This window comes from Chinchilla lanigera, unplaced genomic scaffold (genome assembly GCF_000276665.1).
Source record: "Chinchilla lanigera isolate Chin_1 unplaced genomic scaffold, ChiLan1.0 scaffold00081, whole genome shotgun sequence".
NCBI classification, from domain to species: domain Eukaryota; kingdom Metazoa; phylum Chordata; class Mammalia; order Rodentia; family Chinchillidae; genus Chinchilla; species Chinchilla lanigera.
Window position 1 is genome coordinate 2,916,892 of NW_004955482.1, and position 13,847 is coordinate 2,930,738.

Here is a 13,847-nt window from a genome sequence, read left to right on the forward strand (position 1 = left end):
CCATCAGGCATCAGGCACTCTGCAGGCTACAGCCCCTGGGTGCTGGATAGCAGTGTAAGGTGGCTGCATAAGGGAGACCCCTTTCTTCAGATCTCAAAGACCCGACCAGCCCCTTTGAAGTGAAAATGAGAAGAGGGATAGAGCATCCCTGAGATCACTTCCACCTTTGTCCTGTGACCTATGCGTTGTCCCAGGAACCTGTGTGACGCATGCCTCCTCCTGCCAGGAACCACCCTCATCCTGTCCATAGCTCCTGCTCATCCTCCGTGCCCCGGGCACATGTGGCTTTATGTTGCGGAGGGAGCTGTCGTCAAGCAATCTGGAGTAAGTAAGATTTAAGGAAATCATTCAGAGCCCTTCCAAGCACTACATGCCTTCTGGGAGCACTTTGGAAGCAGCTTTTTAGTGTAAATAGCGAGCAGCCACACAGCATGTTTATGTATTTGCCAGGGAAAGCCTGCAGGGACTTTTCTAACCAGAACATTCCAGCAACACTTAGAGCCTCTGTGCTCTTTGTGTGCTGCATCTGTCACTCGGTGATGAGAGGAGGATCTTATGAAAGACATGCTACTCACCTTCTTCACTGTGGTCTAAATACTGCTCTGATTAGCCATCACTTCTGCAGACATTTCACAGAACAAAAACCCCAGAAAACCTAACTAAAACCCACAGACTTCCAAACAGACTTATTTGGGGTCTTACATAGAAATCCCTGAGACACACATTTTGTGTAACTAAAGGCAAGTCTTGGGCTAGTCACTAACAGGTTGTTCCCCTTCATTTACTTATGGTTAAAATCATGTCTGAACAATTTACTAGTCAATGAATGCAGAGCGGTAGATGTGTGGAGTGATGTCATGTGGACTGCGCTGGCTCCTAAAGGGCGGGGAGCCTCAGTGAATGAGACGCCCTGGGGAAGGAGTGAACTTGCACTTGGAGTGCTGCTGGGCAGGAGTGAGCTTGCACGCAGGGGCCCAGATATGACCCATTAAGGTCTTGGCCCCTTAAAGTTTGATGAGATTACAGGCTCTGAAATGTTTTTAAGTGAAATTCCAGCAAATCTTCTACCTCCGGGTGTGAAATCGTTACCCAGGCAGCTGCCCTGTGGACACTGAGTCAAATGGCTTGCTCACTCATTCCTCAGACTCAAGATCATCGTGCGGCTTGGCCTCTGTGAGAAGACTTCAGTCTCCTCCCACTCAGTGTGTCATTCGCAGAGCAAGAAAGTGAAGCTCAAAGATTCGGCTCATTTTACAAGGTAATGCATGTTTCCAGCTGCAGAAACTGAACACGGAGCAGGGTCCAGCCCTCTACCTATCCTTGACAACCACCGCTGTGATTTCTACAGCTATTAACATTTACATCGCACCTGTCGGGCACCATGCAGTGTGCTAGGAAATGAGCTGTGCTCGTTACATTTCAATTACGAAAGTACCCAATGAGACAAGCATTTGTGGATTTCAGTGTTCAAGAGTAGGGAAGCCTAACTCTGTTCCAAAGAGAGCTGGCTGTAATCACTCCTTCCATTTGAGGCGATTAGTGCTCCTTGGCAATGTCACTGAATAACACTGCATCACAAGATGATCCCCGCTACACTTTCAGTGCTTCCTGGTAGAACAATTAGTTTGACATGGGGAGATTTTACAACACCACTTGAGCACTTTTTAATCCCCATTTCATTAAGACTACAGCAAGTTTCATTTCAAGAGCCTTGGCTACGGAATGCTCTCAAGATGTGATTTAACAAGTCATCAGTGTGCTTTCCCTGGACTAATGTCCTCTTTCCTTTTGTTTATGATCATTTTGTACTCCTAAGGTAATATAATACACTCCCCAAAATAAGCCAACTCATGTGGGTCTGGTTAGAAATTATATAGTGCATAGGACTCTTGTTACAGAGATCGGAAACTCATAAAGGGGGTTTAAAGAGGCACACAGAGAACATATGAAGCAGGAATACAGAGCTAGCATGGATGAAGTTTGAAAACGGGGGAGAATCCTGTTTCTGTAAAGTCCCCTCCCTATTCTAAGAGCCAGGAATGATTCTGGGCAGAGCCCAAGCTAAGAATTTGGAACGGGCCATTGTAAGTTGGAAGCGTGGAGAATTGTAAGGCAGAGAAAATGATTCCCAGGCAGCACCACGGACAGCGCACAAGCACGCAGGCTACCTCCACCCTCCTTTTAAAATTGATTGGTTACGAAGCTGAGTGACAATGTAAGTGGTGATCCAGACCAGGACACACTGAAAGGAAAGGAGTCACCATTAGTAACCCCGTCAGAAAACGGAAACACCGAATAAAGACCAAAAACCCGAAATTGGTCCAAAGAAGCTGGAAGAGAGGCTAATTGTTACCCATACTGCTGAGCTTCTGCTCAAGGTTACAACGTAAGAACCGTTGCTGGCCTCCAGGGAAGATGAGGCAGCCAAGCCCTGGGACAGGATTTCTTCTGACTGTGATCCGGACAGGGCTGGGTCTTGACCTGGCTTCCTGAGGACTCATCTTCTAGGAAGAGCTCCTTCCTCCAGCACCGGGAGGGCGGCTGAGAGCTGAATCTCTGGTCTTACAGACACATAATGACCGTATGTACTGATGGGATAAAATGGGATGCTTCTGTACACGAGCTCATCCAGGAAATTAGCATATTCATCCTCACACATTTATTATTTCTCTGCTGTGAGAACATTTGAAATCCTATCTTCTCACTATTTGAAATAGGCAGTGCATTATTGTCGGCTGTAGTCACACAGCTGTGCGATAAACGTCAAACCTATTCCCTCATCTAACTCTAAGTTAGTACTTATTAACCAGCCTCTCTAATCTCTCTGATAACCACTATGGTACTGTCAATTCTCTGAGAACAAACAGTTTAGATTCCTCATGTGAGTTACATTATTCTGTATTTGTCTTCCTGTGCCTGTTTTTTTTTTTTTTTCTTCTAATTTAGAATAATGTTCTCCAGGATCATGGTAATCTGTAGGATTCATGGTGTTGTAAATTACAGATTTCCTTCTTTGCACTGGCCAAATAATACTCTGCTTTGTCTACCATGTATGCCACAGTTCCTGTAGGCAGGCACGTGCTGGTGGGCTGCTTCGTTGCCTCCTTTTCTGGCTATTGTGAACAGAGTTGCAATAAATGTGCGGATAGACATCCCTCTGACATCTTTATCCCATGTCCTTAACAAAGGTACAGAAGGATCATGGGAGCTGATTCCTCTACTGAGACTTGGCCTGGAACTGTAAGGCATCAACTCAATCCTCGCTCTTCTCTGTTACTCATTTTCAGAACTCAGATTTTGTGACAAGAAAACCTTTTCAACCAAACACGTAAATGGAAAAGCCACAAATGTTGAAAAGCAACAGAACTGTTCTAAATAATGGAGTTAGCGGTCCTTTATGAATGCATACATCTCGGTTCTGCATTGGGGACAGATGTTTGGAGAGGTGAGTTGGTGGTGAATTTTGAGTTGGGGAGCGAACTCGAAAAGGTGCAATACCATGGGTCAGAGGACAGGGCTCCCGTGCATGCTGTGGGCTGTAGGGGTTTCAAGTAGGAGTAGAGGGGGCTTCCTGTGAGGGGATAGCCCTGTGGCACTTGGGGAGAGACCAGCCAGTTTAACGAGGTCTTCTACGGATGTCCATGAAAGCTCTGTCTCTGTTCCTGGCGAGGATGGGAACTCTGGTTTTAAAGTCTACTGGATTAGAAATGCTTTTCAGATGTGGCCCCTCTTTAAATCTTTAGTGGCTACAGTATTTTCTGTGGCTATGATCAAAGGCAACCTCTGCTCCTCATTTATTATTTTCTAGAAAGCAAGTGATTTGTGTGTGTGTGTGTGTGTGTGTGTGTGTGTGTGTATGTGTTCTCAGCCCAATTAATGTGGCTCAGGGCTTTTATATTTTAATTAAAGTGGCAGCTTTCATAAATATTCATCAGACACAAATTTCTGCAGTCATCGGGCCATGAGCCAGGGGAATAACACGCGTGTCTTCCCTTCGCTTCAGCAAGCTCGCTTTCCTGCATGCACATGCGGCTCTCCGCTCCTCGAGTCTGGTGTGTGCTGGTTTGAACTCATTCGATAAGAATCTACTGAGGTCTGTGCAGGGACCTGGGATACAGAGTGGGCATGGCATCTCCATCTGCCCACAAGCACATCCTTCTGCACTTCTTCACACTTCCTGGGGTACAGTTATGCTTAAACTTGCAGTGCAGCCCTGTTTCTCTGTCAGCATGGATGTGTCCTAGATGCATACACTCACACTGAGATGTGCCTATGCATGGGTGTATATGCAGCATGTGTAAAATGCACGTGTGCAGTGAGAGTGGGGTTGCAAACACACATAAATGACAGAACAATATGGTGACAAGCATAAAAGTCGAACAGTTGAAATGCGGAGAACTGGGGAATAATGAGGGCTCTGGCAGTATTTATGAGGAGGCTGTGGCTGAGCCAGGATCACAGCACCCATTCTTTTGTATGCTCATCCCAGCCAGGAGAAGGTCTCCCATATCATGCAAAAGGTCTCCCCACGCCAGAAGGAGGTCACCTGCTAGCCAGGATAAGGTCGCCCATATCATGCTAAAGGTCTCCCCATGCCCCAGCGGGCTCAGCACACAGGTTGTGTTCTGGGTCCAGCTGCTGGCCCTCTGGGAGTCAAATGCCTCCCTTCTGTCATTTCTCTGGGACATGGGATGACAGAGCAGCCACTGACCAGGATATGCCTGGGCCTCATGCCTGCTGGAGAAGAGCCTGTGGAGGAGCTCACCTGTCCCTTCAGGATCTCCATGGAGGTGACCTTGGAAGCAAGGGTCCCACTTCATTATAAAAAAAAAGGCCCACCTAGGTGAGGAAGGTGAGGATGTGCAGCCTCACCATGGGGACAGGCAAGGTGAAAAGGAACCCCAGGGGTGGGTGGATCTTGAAATTGGCTTGTCTAATTTTTCCTGGATAACACAAATTGCTTGTGAATTAAGACAGGGTGACTGAAAATTAGGGTCCAAGGAAAGTGCTCCTCATCTCTCTGGTTCTACAGCACAGATTAGGGTTTGCTATGGAACAGAGCAAGATAGTGCTTGCTGAGACACAAAAAGAAAGAGGGAGAGGGAGGGGGAGGGGAACAGGAGGGAAGAAATAGGAGAGAGAAAGGAAGAAGGAAGAAAGCAAAGAGAGGAAGGGGAGGGAGGAAGGAAACGGAAATGTTAATAGGCTCACCAGTTTGAATTTATTCAGTATGAATGTGCTGAGATGCATCCATTTGGAGATTTTCTGTGCAGTCTCTTTAAATGAAAATATTCTGTTCTTCCCAGGCAGTGGTGGTGAACCTAGGCACTCACTCGTGCCCAGCAGGCTGTTTGTATCAGGCGAAGCTCTGAGAGGCTCGCCATCACTGTTCTAGGGTAGCTGATGTAAAAATCCGGTTGATTTCCTGATCTGATTTCCCAAGAGGGATTCCCTACTTCTATGTGACCCTCTCCTGTGATCTGCGGCCTGCCCAGGTGCCCAGTCTCCACAGAGGGGAGTGAGTGAGTCACACTGTGACGTCTCTGCGCTGTGATTTCCATCCCCAGCATGAACAGCGATGAGCACAAGGCTGCACCCTTGTCGTGCTCCTGGTCCTTTCAAGGTGACCACGTCACCTTGCTTCGTCTTGACTCTCAAGAATGTTTTGCAGCTGGCCAAAAGCAAACCCAGCAGAACAGCCGTGGAACAGAGGGCAGAAGGCCCTGTGTATTTGGAGAGATTTACCCACGCATTGTTGAGAACCAAGAGAGGCTGTGTGTCTCTCTGACCTGGGCGGAAACAGAGAGAGTGACAGCGGCATCTGCAGTGTCACCAGAACCCCAGCCTAGCACACACGGCTCTGCACTGCCGATCAAAACATTGTTTAATGATGATCTCCAGCTGTGTAATTTGCTCCGAGTGGTGGTGGACATCAGACATGAGTAGCGCTGGCTTTCTTCTTATGGGCACCATGCTTTCCTTTGCAAACCCGCAATGGAGAACAAAGTAGTTGCTTACAGTTAGGTGAGTTAAGTGATTAAGCAACGAATTCAGAGCAACAGAGCAAAACCTGTCTGGATTGCAAAGCAAACCATTGTGCGACTTTTGGGTGCACACACTGCCCTGTTAGTGGAGGGGTCTGCCAGATGGGGGCTTGAATTAGCATACTAGGGATATACTGTGAGGAACAGTTACGCGACATCTTCTGCATCTGCTGAGCTTAACCCCAGAGGATCGATGATACTATTCCATGCTTTCTTCTGAGAGTATAAGAAGGACATCTTACAGTACATCAAGACTTTAATCACAGACTCCTGTGCTCTCTGGTCTGCTAGTTTCTTTACCATTTATCAGGCACATGTGTTCCAGATTCGTTCTCCTGTTGGTTGAAGAGAGACAGGAAGGTTTAGGAGGGACAGCAGGTAGCAAAAAGAAAGGATAATGGAAGTGACAGAAAATTGACAACATAATGTACAACACACCATGAATCATTCTGGCAGGCCACAGACATCCAGTAAGGCCAGTGAACATGTGAAACACTCTGAGTGGGTGCCAGGGCACCATCGCAATGCTGTGTAACAAAGATACCTAACATCCAGTCATTCACAGGGTCCTTTTATTATTGCACAACTCTTGAGTCAACGGGCTCTCCTGATCTTGGCTGAGATTCACCTTATGATTTTTCTGATCATGTCTGAGGCCCATTCACATGCAGTACTAATTTATCCTGCGGTTGGCTGGGCTGGTCTGACTTTCAGCGGGAAGGCTGCTGTGCTCTCCTTGGTCTTTGATTCCAGGTGGGTCTGTCCTGGCTTCTATTTATGTTGCAGGCTGGATTCCAGGAGGGAAACAGGAGCGTGTAAGACTTGTTGAGCCCTGGGAAAGCGAAGGATAATTGCCATGTCTGTTTTATTCTGAGGACCAAAGTGGGTTCCTAGGTGACACTAGAGGAGAGGTTGGGACCTGGGTTTCCCAGCAGACTTTGACTGAGGGGGCAGGCATGGTTCCTCTGTCCTTTCTGCTCTGGCATGGGTAGGCAGCTCTCGGCAGCTTGAGCGATGCTGGGGAGGTGCGGAGACGCAGGTCTTCTGGGTGGAATTGGCAGGAAGACGCACACGTCACATCCGGGTGTGGCAGCCACAGCCTCTGGTGCATCCTCCTCAGCCCTGCTAAGGGGCTCCTCTACCCCTTTCCTGACCTTCTGATTGACCTCAGGTTGCAGCTCACAGGTGAACTCTGGGGGAGACTCTCTTTTCCCTGACTTTCTGGTTTATTTCTTCCCCTGGGAGAATGTTCTTGCTTCCTGACTCTGCTAGAGTAACACTGATCAGATAGCCCCATGTGGTGCACACACCTGTAATTCCAGCTACATGGGAGGCTGAGACAGGAAGATCACAAGTTTGAGTCCAACCTGGACAATTTAATGACCTAACAAGTCTCTGCCTCAAAATTAAAAAACAGAAAAGCACTAGGGATGTAGCTTAGCGTGACAGTCCTGGGTTCAGTCTCTAGTACCCCCACCACAAGCAAACCTACTATCCCTGTGCCCGTGTATCCACATCCCCAATGAAACAAACATGGGTTAGAGAAGAGATTGTCCCACGCTGTTCCCCACCGAGTCAGCGCAGTGCGTGGTGCACAGCAGGCGTGCGATAGAAATGCTCCAGTTTTATCTCACAGAGGTGGGGTAAGAGCCTGCTGTGTGGGCCCTGCCCCGCAAACAGGTTGAACACATCCCATGGTGCTGTGCACTTAGGTGCAGTACTTGCTGCATTCTCAATGCCATGTCTCCACAATATGGAGCACGTACAGGAATTCGCTTTTATGACAAGCCCGAGTTAAATCTCCCCCTGGATTCTGAGTCCACAGGTCACAGTTTTTCAGAGCGAACAGGCATCTGACATACATGAACTGTAGAAAGAACTTCTGCTCTCTGGTATGTACAGAGGTCACCATCATGACCTTCAAACGGAACATGCAGGGCAGCCAGACATGAAGGTAGTGTCAGATCACCCTTGCACCACACTGTCTGGTTTCCGAACATTGTATTGTATGTCATCCTGCATTAAATCACCCATGGAGAATGTGCTGTTGTTAGGACAGTGGTACTCGACAACGATCAGGAGACAGGCAAGGATGTTCACTTTCACACCTGTGGAGGTGAAGTTGATGCAATGGGCTGCGAAGACGTGGGACTACTGTGGCTGGAGAAGGGACCTGGAAGCGTTTGTTGTGTGCTGCTTCTTTGGGGCAGCCACGACACACAATCCAGGGAGGAGGAAGTCACCACCGTGATGGGTGACTCTGATGCCTTGAGCCATCCCTGGTGCAAATGGGGTGAGAGTCCATCGAGCCTGGGAAGTGATTGGACAGGGAAGTCTGCTCCTTCACACCCCAGCTGGGCCTGGATCCTGTCTTTACCTCTTGCTGAAGAGTCCTGCTTACCCAGCCGCTGGTGGGGTGTGTCTTTCTAGACTCCGGAGGTCAGCTCAGAGTATGCTGTGACCTCAGCCCTGGGCCGTTTTCTCACGCTGGACACAGGACAACTATAGCCAGGCTTTCTCATTCTGCCAGAAACTCCAGAGATCTTAAATATGACATGGGCCAATGCTGCAGTCCCTCAGCAGTCTCTGTTCACATCGAACCCATTTCCTGTGAACTTACCTTCTCTGAGGCACCTGCCCCATCCCTTGGTTCCTCCCTCTCCGCCAGCTCTTGGGGTCCCTCTCCACAATGTGTGCTCTCTCCTGTGAATGACCTGCAAGGAATGGCTACAGTCTGGGAATGACTGTCTCAGTCAGACACCGTCAGAATGATTTCTAATGCTTTAAACCACCATTTTCACATTAGATTGTATTTCCATAGTTTATGGCAATCTGAAAATCACCTCAACTGGCCTCCTTCAGAGTTTCCATCAACAAGAAAATTATGAATAATGAGTATTATTTGGGGTTTATTATATGCCAGGCCCTGTGCTGAAGATTCTCATTGCTTTCTTGGATTTAATTTCATAATAGTCTTATGAAGAGGGTCTGATATTGTACTGATTCCGTATATTTCCCATTTGGAAATGGTTGAACTGGGAGGAAATTGTGAGGGACTTTGAAAAAGTAAGAGAGATCACCTACCACTTGTATTGGGAACCCAGACAATGTTTATTTATCTGATTCTATTGTAGTTTCCCTCCCCTTCATTTCAAAGTTATTTTATAACTGCAACATATGAAGTACTTAGGGTCAATTATTTTGTCCATAAAAACCCCACTTTTGCCAACTAGAGATTCTGAATATTGTGTAGGTTTTTCTAGTGCTGCATATTTAGTGGTGCACATCCTTCCTGATTAGCTCTTCTATATTCTGTTCAGATTCTTGTTTTAACTGATTGCAGCATCTCACTTTTCCTCGCATGGATCAGCGATTTAAACAAAATAGTAGATGTGTGTTCAGTTTATACCTTATGAGAGTTCTAATGACTCCTTCTGTCTTGATACCATTCTGTCATTCTTTTTTTGACTCTATTTCTCATTTCTTCCCTCCTTTCCTCTTCTCTCTCCCTCTCCCTTCTTATAGAAATTATCTTTTAATGTATTGAGAGTAAAACCATGTGGATACAAAACTGATAAGAGGGGGCACTTGGATAGCTACATGTAAGCAAAAAATTGTCATCCTGACAATTACATCTCACATTCTATAAGTCTATCTCCAGAGATAAGTTAGAAAAATGGTATTCAAAATACGGACACTGAAATTCACTCTGGCTTGCAATGCTCAGGGTACCCACAGTCCTTTACAAAATAAGTCGGTTATTTTTATTTTAAAGAAAAATACACTAAAAACAATGATACCGACTTTGAAAACAAGACAGTAGGAGAGTAACAATGGTTAGAGCATAGTCAGCTGATTTAGGTGAGTCTTTCCTCTGATAAATTCAGGCGGGTAAACATAAGCAAAGTTGGTAACAGATGTTCCGTGCTTCTTTATTTATTGATTCAGAATTGTATGTGAATTATTACATACTATATGTCCAAAGACTGCACAAAGTTCCCCCTTTGGGGAATGATAATCTTTGAAATTGTCACTGGACAAGGACCAAGAAGATTCTCCAAAGAGGAGATGGAGCATCTCAACTCACCATCCCTAGCAGAAAAAGTCATAGGTTTGCTGACTTTCATCACCAAAAAAGGACTTTCAAGATGCGTCAGAGAGGAGCAGAATAAATAATACCGACTCAGAGAGAGTAGGGTGCCTGCCCTGGAGAAAGGCTATCATAGTCAGGAGTTGGGGGGGGGGTTCTGTCACCTTGGGGTTCCTCAAGATGGGGATCTAGGATGTGTATCACGACCCCTGTCAAGTTGGCTGTGTGTCAGGCTGGGTTGGTATACACACCACTTCCGTGTGTCCGGAGCTGGGGTTTGCTGCCTCCCTTCTCTGGGAGGAAGAAGGGCAGGTGGAAAGCTCGGGCTGAAGCTGGTGCTGTCCTCAAACCCTTGGGAATTTTGTGGATTGAGTTTCCTGGGAAAGAAAACAGGCTGGAGCAATTTTTATACCCTGGAGCTGCAATTTTTCATTTTTCTTAAAAGTTCAATTTAAAAACTACAATTTTCCTTGTCTCTTTTCCAGCTGTCTTTATTTTTGGCTTAATCCCACCTCAAAACCATCACCACATGGAGGAACATCCTAAGGCACCTGAAGCCTCCCTACGGTTCCGAGCTGAGGCTGTGCTTGTCGTAGTCTCAGGAGTGGCACAGAGGCCCACGCCATGACGAGGGCAGGGCCCGGAGCAGATTCAGACGCTCAGGGTCTGTTTTCCACCCTCAGCCTGCTCCTGGCAGTGTCTTGGGTCAAGGGGAGCAAGCACCCTGCATACTCAGAGACCTGACGCAGACCTGCAGAGAAGGACCCTGACCCAGACCCAGCCAGTCATGGATTCACCCAGGAGGTGATGGGCTGTGACAGAGTGCTGTAAGATACTGACCAGCTTCTGCCAAACCTGGTGAGAGAAGTTCCATCTCGCTTCCCTCTGTGTGTCTCTCTCACTGTTTCTCTCATCCTTCCTTCCTCGTGCTCTTCTTCCATGAGGGTGTGCAACCCATAGGACATCAGGGTGTCCACACGAATTGGGCTGCCTGAGGCCAATGCAGCAAAGGACCCAGTGCATGTGGTGTTGGGGATGGACAGCTAAGCACTCGCAGAACCCTCTGAGCAGTGATCTGTCCACCTGTGGACCTTTCAGCTACTGTTCCTTGGTGAGTAGAGCTGGCCAGAGAGCAGAGAGCTTGGACTCCTCGTGCCCCTAGAGGGGCAACCTGGCACGGCACAGCCCCCTCCTGCAGGTAGCTCATTCTCACAAGGGTCTGAGTCCCGCCTCTCACACCTAAGCATGGCAGCCTTTGTCTCTTTTGTCCTTGTTGCCTGGACACCCTGACGGTCAGTCACTCTGATCTTCCCATTCAGATGCCACCCTGATACAGGGGGACGTGCCCCGGGAAGACAGTGTCCTGGCCCTGCGTAGATCTGCACACAGGACTCAAAGCATGCGACAGATGGCTGCTTCGGGGCTGGAAGCAGGGAAGTTGTTGGCTTACACTTCAGGAACAGATTATAAAATGTCGTGGATCTTCAAATGCTAGAAGTGTTTGCAGTCTAATGAGATGCTCAGAAGCTGAGAGCCTCTGTGGACTGGAACAGACGGCGAACAAAGTAGAACAAAGTAGATCTCAGTCTCCCGGTCCCCACTCGATTTGGGAGGCAAACACATTACTAAATGGAGCAGCCAGTTGGTTTACCAGAGCTGTATATAACTTGTTCACTCTTTCTCCCAATGCCACGCACACACACACCCCCCAGGGGAATCTGAACACGGTAAATTTGCCTCTGATGGAACTCATCGCAGGACATGAGCTGCAGCATTGTCACACCGACACTCTCATGGAATGTTTTTGTTTCTTTCTCTGCTTTATCCACAGTTCTTGTGACAAAGACTCCCTTCTTGAGCAAACAGTGGTCCTCTGAGCACTCACCGTAAGGAGTACTCCAGATTTCCGGCACGGCCTGTTCAATCCGCCCTGAGACCGGACGTAAACCCTCTGTAGCCTCCACCAACTCAAGGCTAAGTCCTAGGACAACTGTCATGGCCCCCTAACTTCATCACAGAAGTCACCTCCCCTGGGCGTCCACTCTGCCCAGCCTACTCCTGACCATGGTGCCCTGCCTGCCCTCTCCTTAGAGCACTTCCTCCAGAAAACTGGTCACTGTAAATTCCTTCTCTGCCAATACGAAAAGAAAATCTTCTCTCAATCTCCTCTAGGATTCACAACTCAGGAATATTTTTTCTTTGGTGGGGAGCTGGGAGCTTCCTCTTAATTAACCATCCAGAAGGCAGGGTACTCTCTCCCACTGTCCATGAAAGACTCTGCAGGAGCCTGAGTTGGACAAGTTCCTTTGAGCAAACCCAGGTGTCTGATGACATAAAAAATGCCCTTGACATCCTTTCTGCTTTTGGTTAGGAAACCCTGGGGTAAAAGCCTTTGTTTCAGTGAAGTTGAGTTCAGTTTATGCTGAAATCTCTTACCCTTGGTTCGGTAGTCGGAATCAAACTGGTCTTGCTATTTTTTGCAAATGCCGGGCTTGGTGTCTGATATATGACACATATATGCTGAAAAAGTACTTGCCAAGTGAACGAATGCATCAGTGAGTATTTTCTCAAGGGGAATAACCTGGCTTCCTGCTGTGGAACAACACAAGACACCAAGGGCATAACTGATGCCTAAGAAACAATAGCCAGTGAAGAAATGGATGAAGAGACTTTGACTCTGTCCTTGGCAGAGGTCTTTGGGTGATCTTGGAGACCCACAGTTTCTCTTTGGACTTCAATTCTGAGGTGGAGCTTGCTCAGCTGGTCTCTCGTGTTCCTTCCAAGTGTGAATTTCTGTGACGTTAGGGAGCACAGGTTCTGCCACTCTAATCAGTCGTCCCTTACTGAGTGTTCACAAGACAAACCCAGGGAGGCTCCTGTAGTTTTGGAGGTGCCACCTGGCTCTGGGTGGCATCAGAGCTCGCTCTTCCCACTGCTGTCTTCTCCCGCTTCCCAGGTGAGTGACATTCCTGGCACCCCTTGTCCTTATAGTGTTTTAACTAACTACCCAGCCTTTTATTTGTCGACCACAAACTTAGAGGTAGCTTCACTTGGCTCTCCAGCTTTGCTCCTCCCCAATCGTAGTCAGATGGCTCATTGTAGAGAAGACCCTTTTGTTCAACTAGCACACAACATACACACCTCACCCCAGGAAGTTCTGAATAGCTCTGGATCTCCACATGTGCTGGTCCTATGCTGCACAGGAGGTTCTCTCAGGACACTGGACCAGGAGACCTGTGCAGGGGATAAAAGCCACTGTGATTCTCGAGTGTAGATAGCCCAACCTGTCGGAAAGTCAGGCCAGAGCTTACGTCCAAACCCACCGATGTCTCTGTCTCCAAGATCAGCTCAATGTCTGACCCAGGAAATTCAATTAACATTTATGGCCTCATAAAGCTCATTTACAAAATGCAAAATAAAATGGTGCTATAGCGGGTTCTTCAGTGACCGTACAATCACCTGTGTATGGCCTATTGCTGATGCCTAATTAATATTAGCTCATTTCCAAAATTTTCAGTTGCAGACACAAGTAATAGAAAGTAGGTATAATGTTGATTTATAAGTAGTAACAGGACACTCAAGGATAAAGAAATACTACTACAGTAAAGGTTAATATTGTTTATTATAGTAACATGTTTGTTCATTTCTTGAGTAATATTGCTAAATTAATAGTGAAATATGGGCAGTCTACAGTGAAAGGGATATATTTATTC

The 13,847-nt window shown here is 47.3% G+C and overlaps 1 long non-coding RNA gene across 1 annotated transcript; it reads left to right on the plus strand.

The window, feature by feature from the left end:
- Positions 1 to 240: 240 nt before the first annotated feature.
- LOC102006774 lies at positions 241 to 12,484 on the plus strand. The gene is made up of 3 exons (XR_263823.1): positions 241 to 324; positions 3,288 to 3,445; positions 11,966 to 12,484. It is a non-coding gene; the product is annotated as an uncharacterized LOC102006774 (long non-coding RNA).
- Positions 12,485 to 13,847: the final 1,363 nt, after the last annotated feature.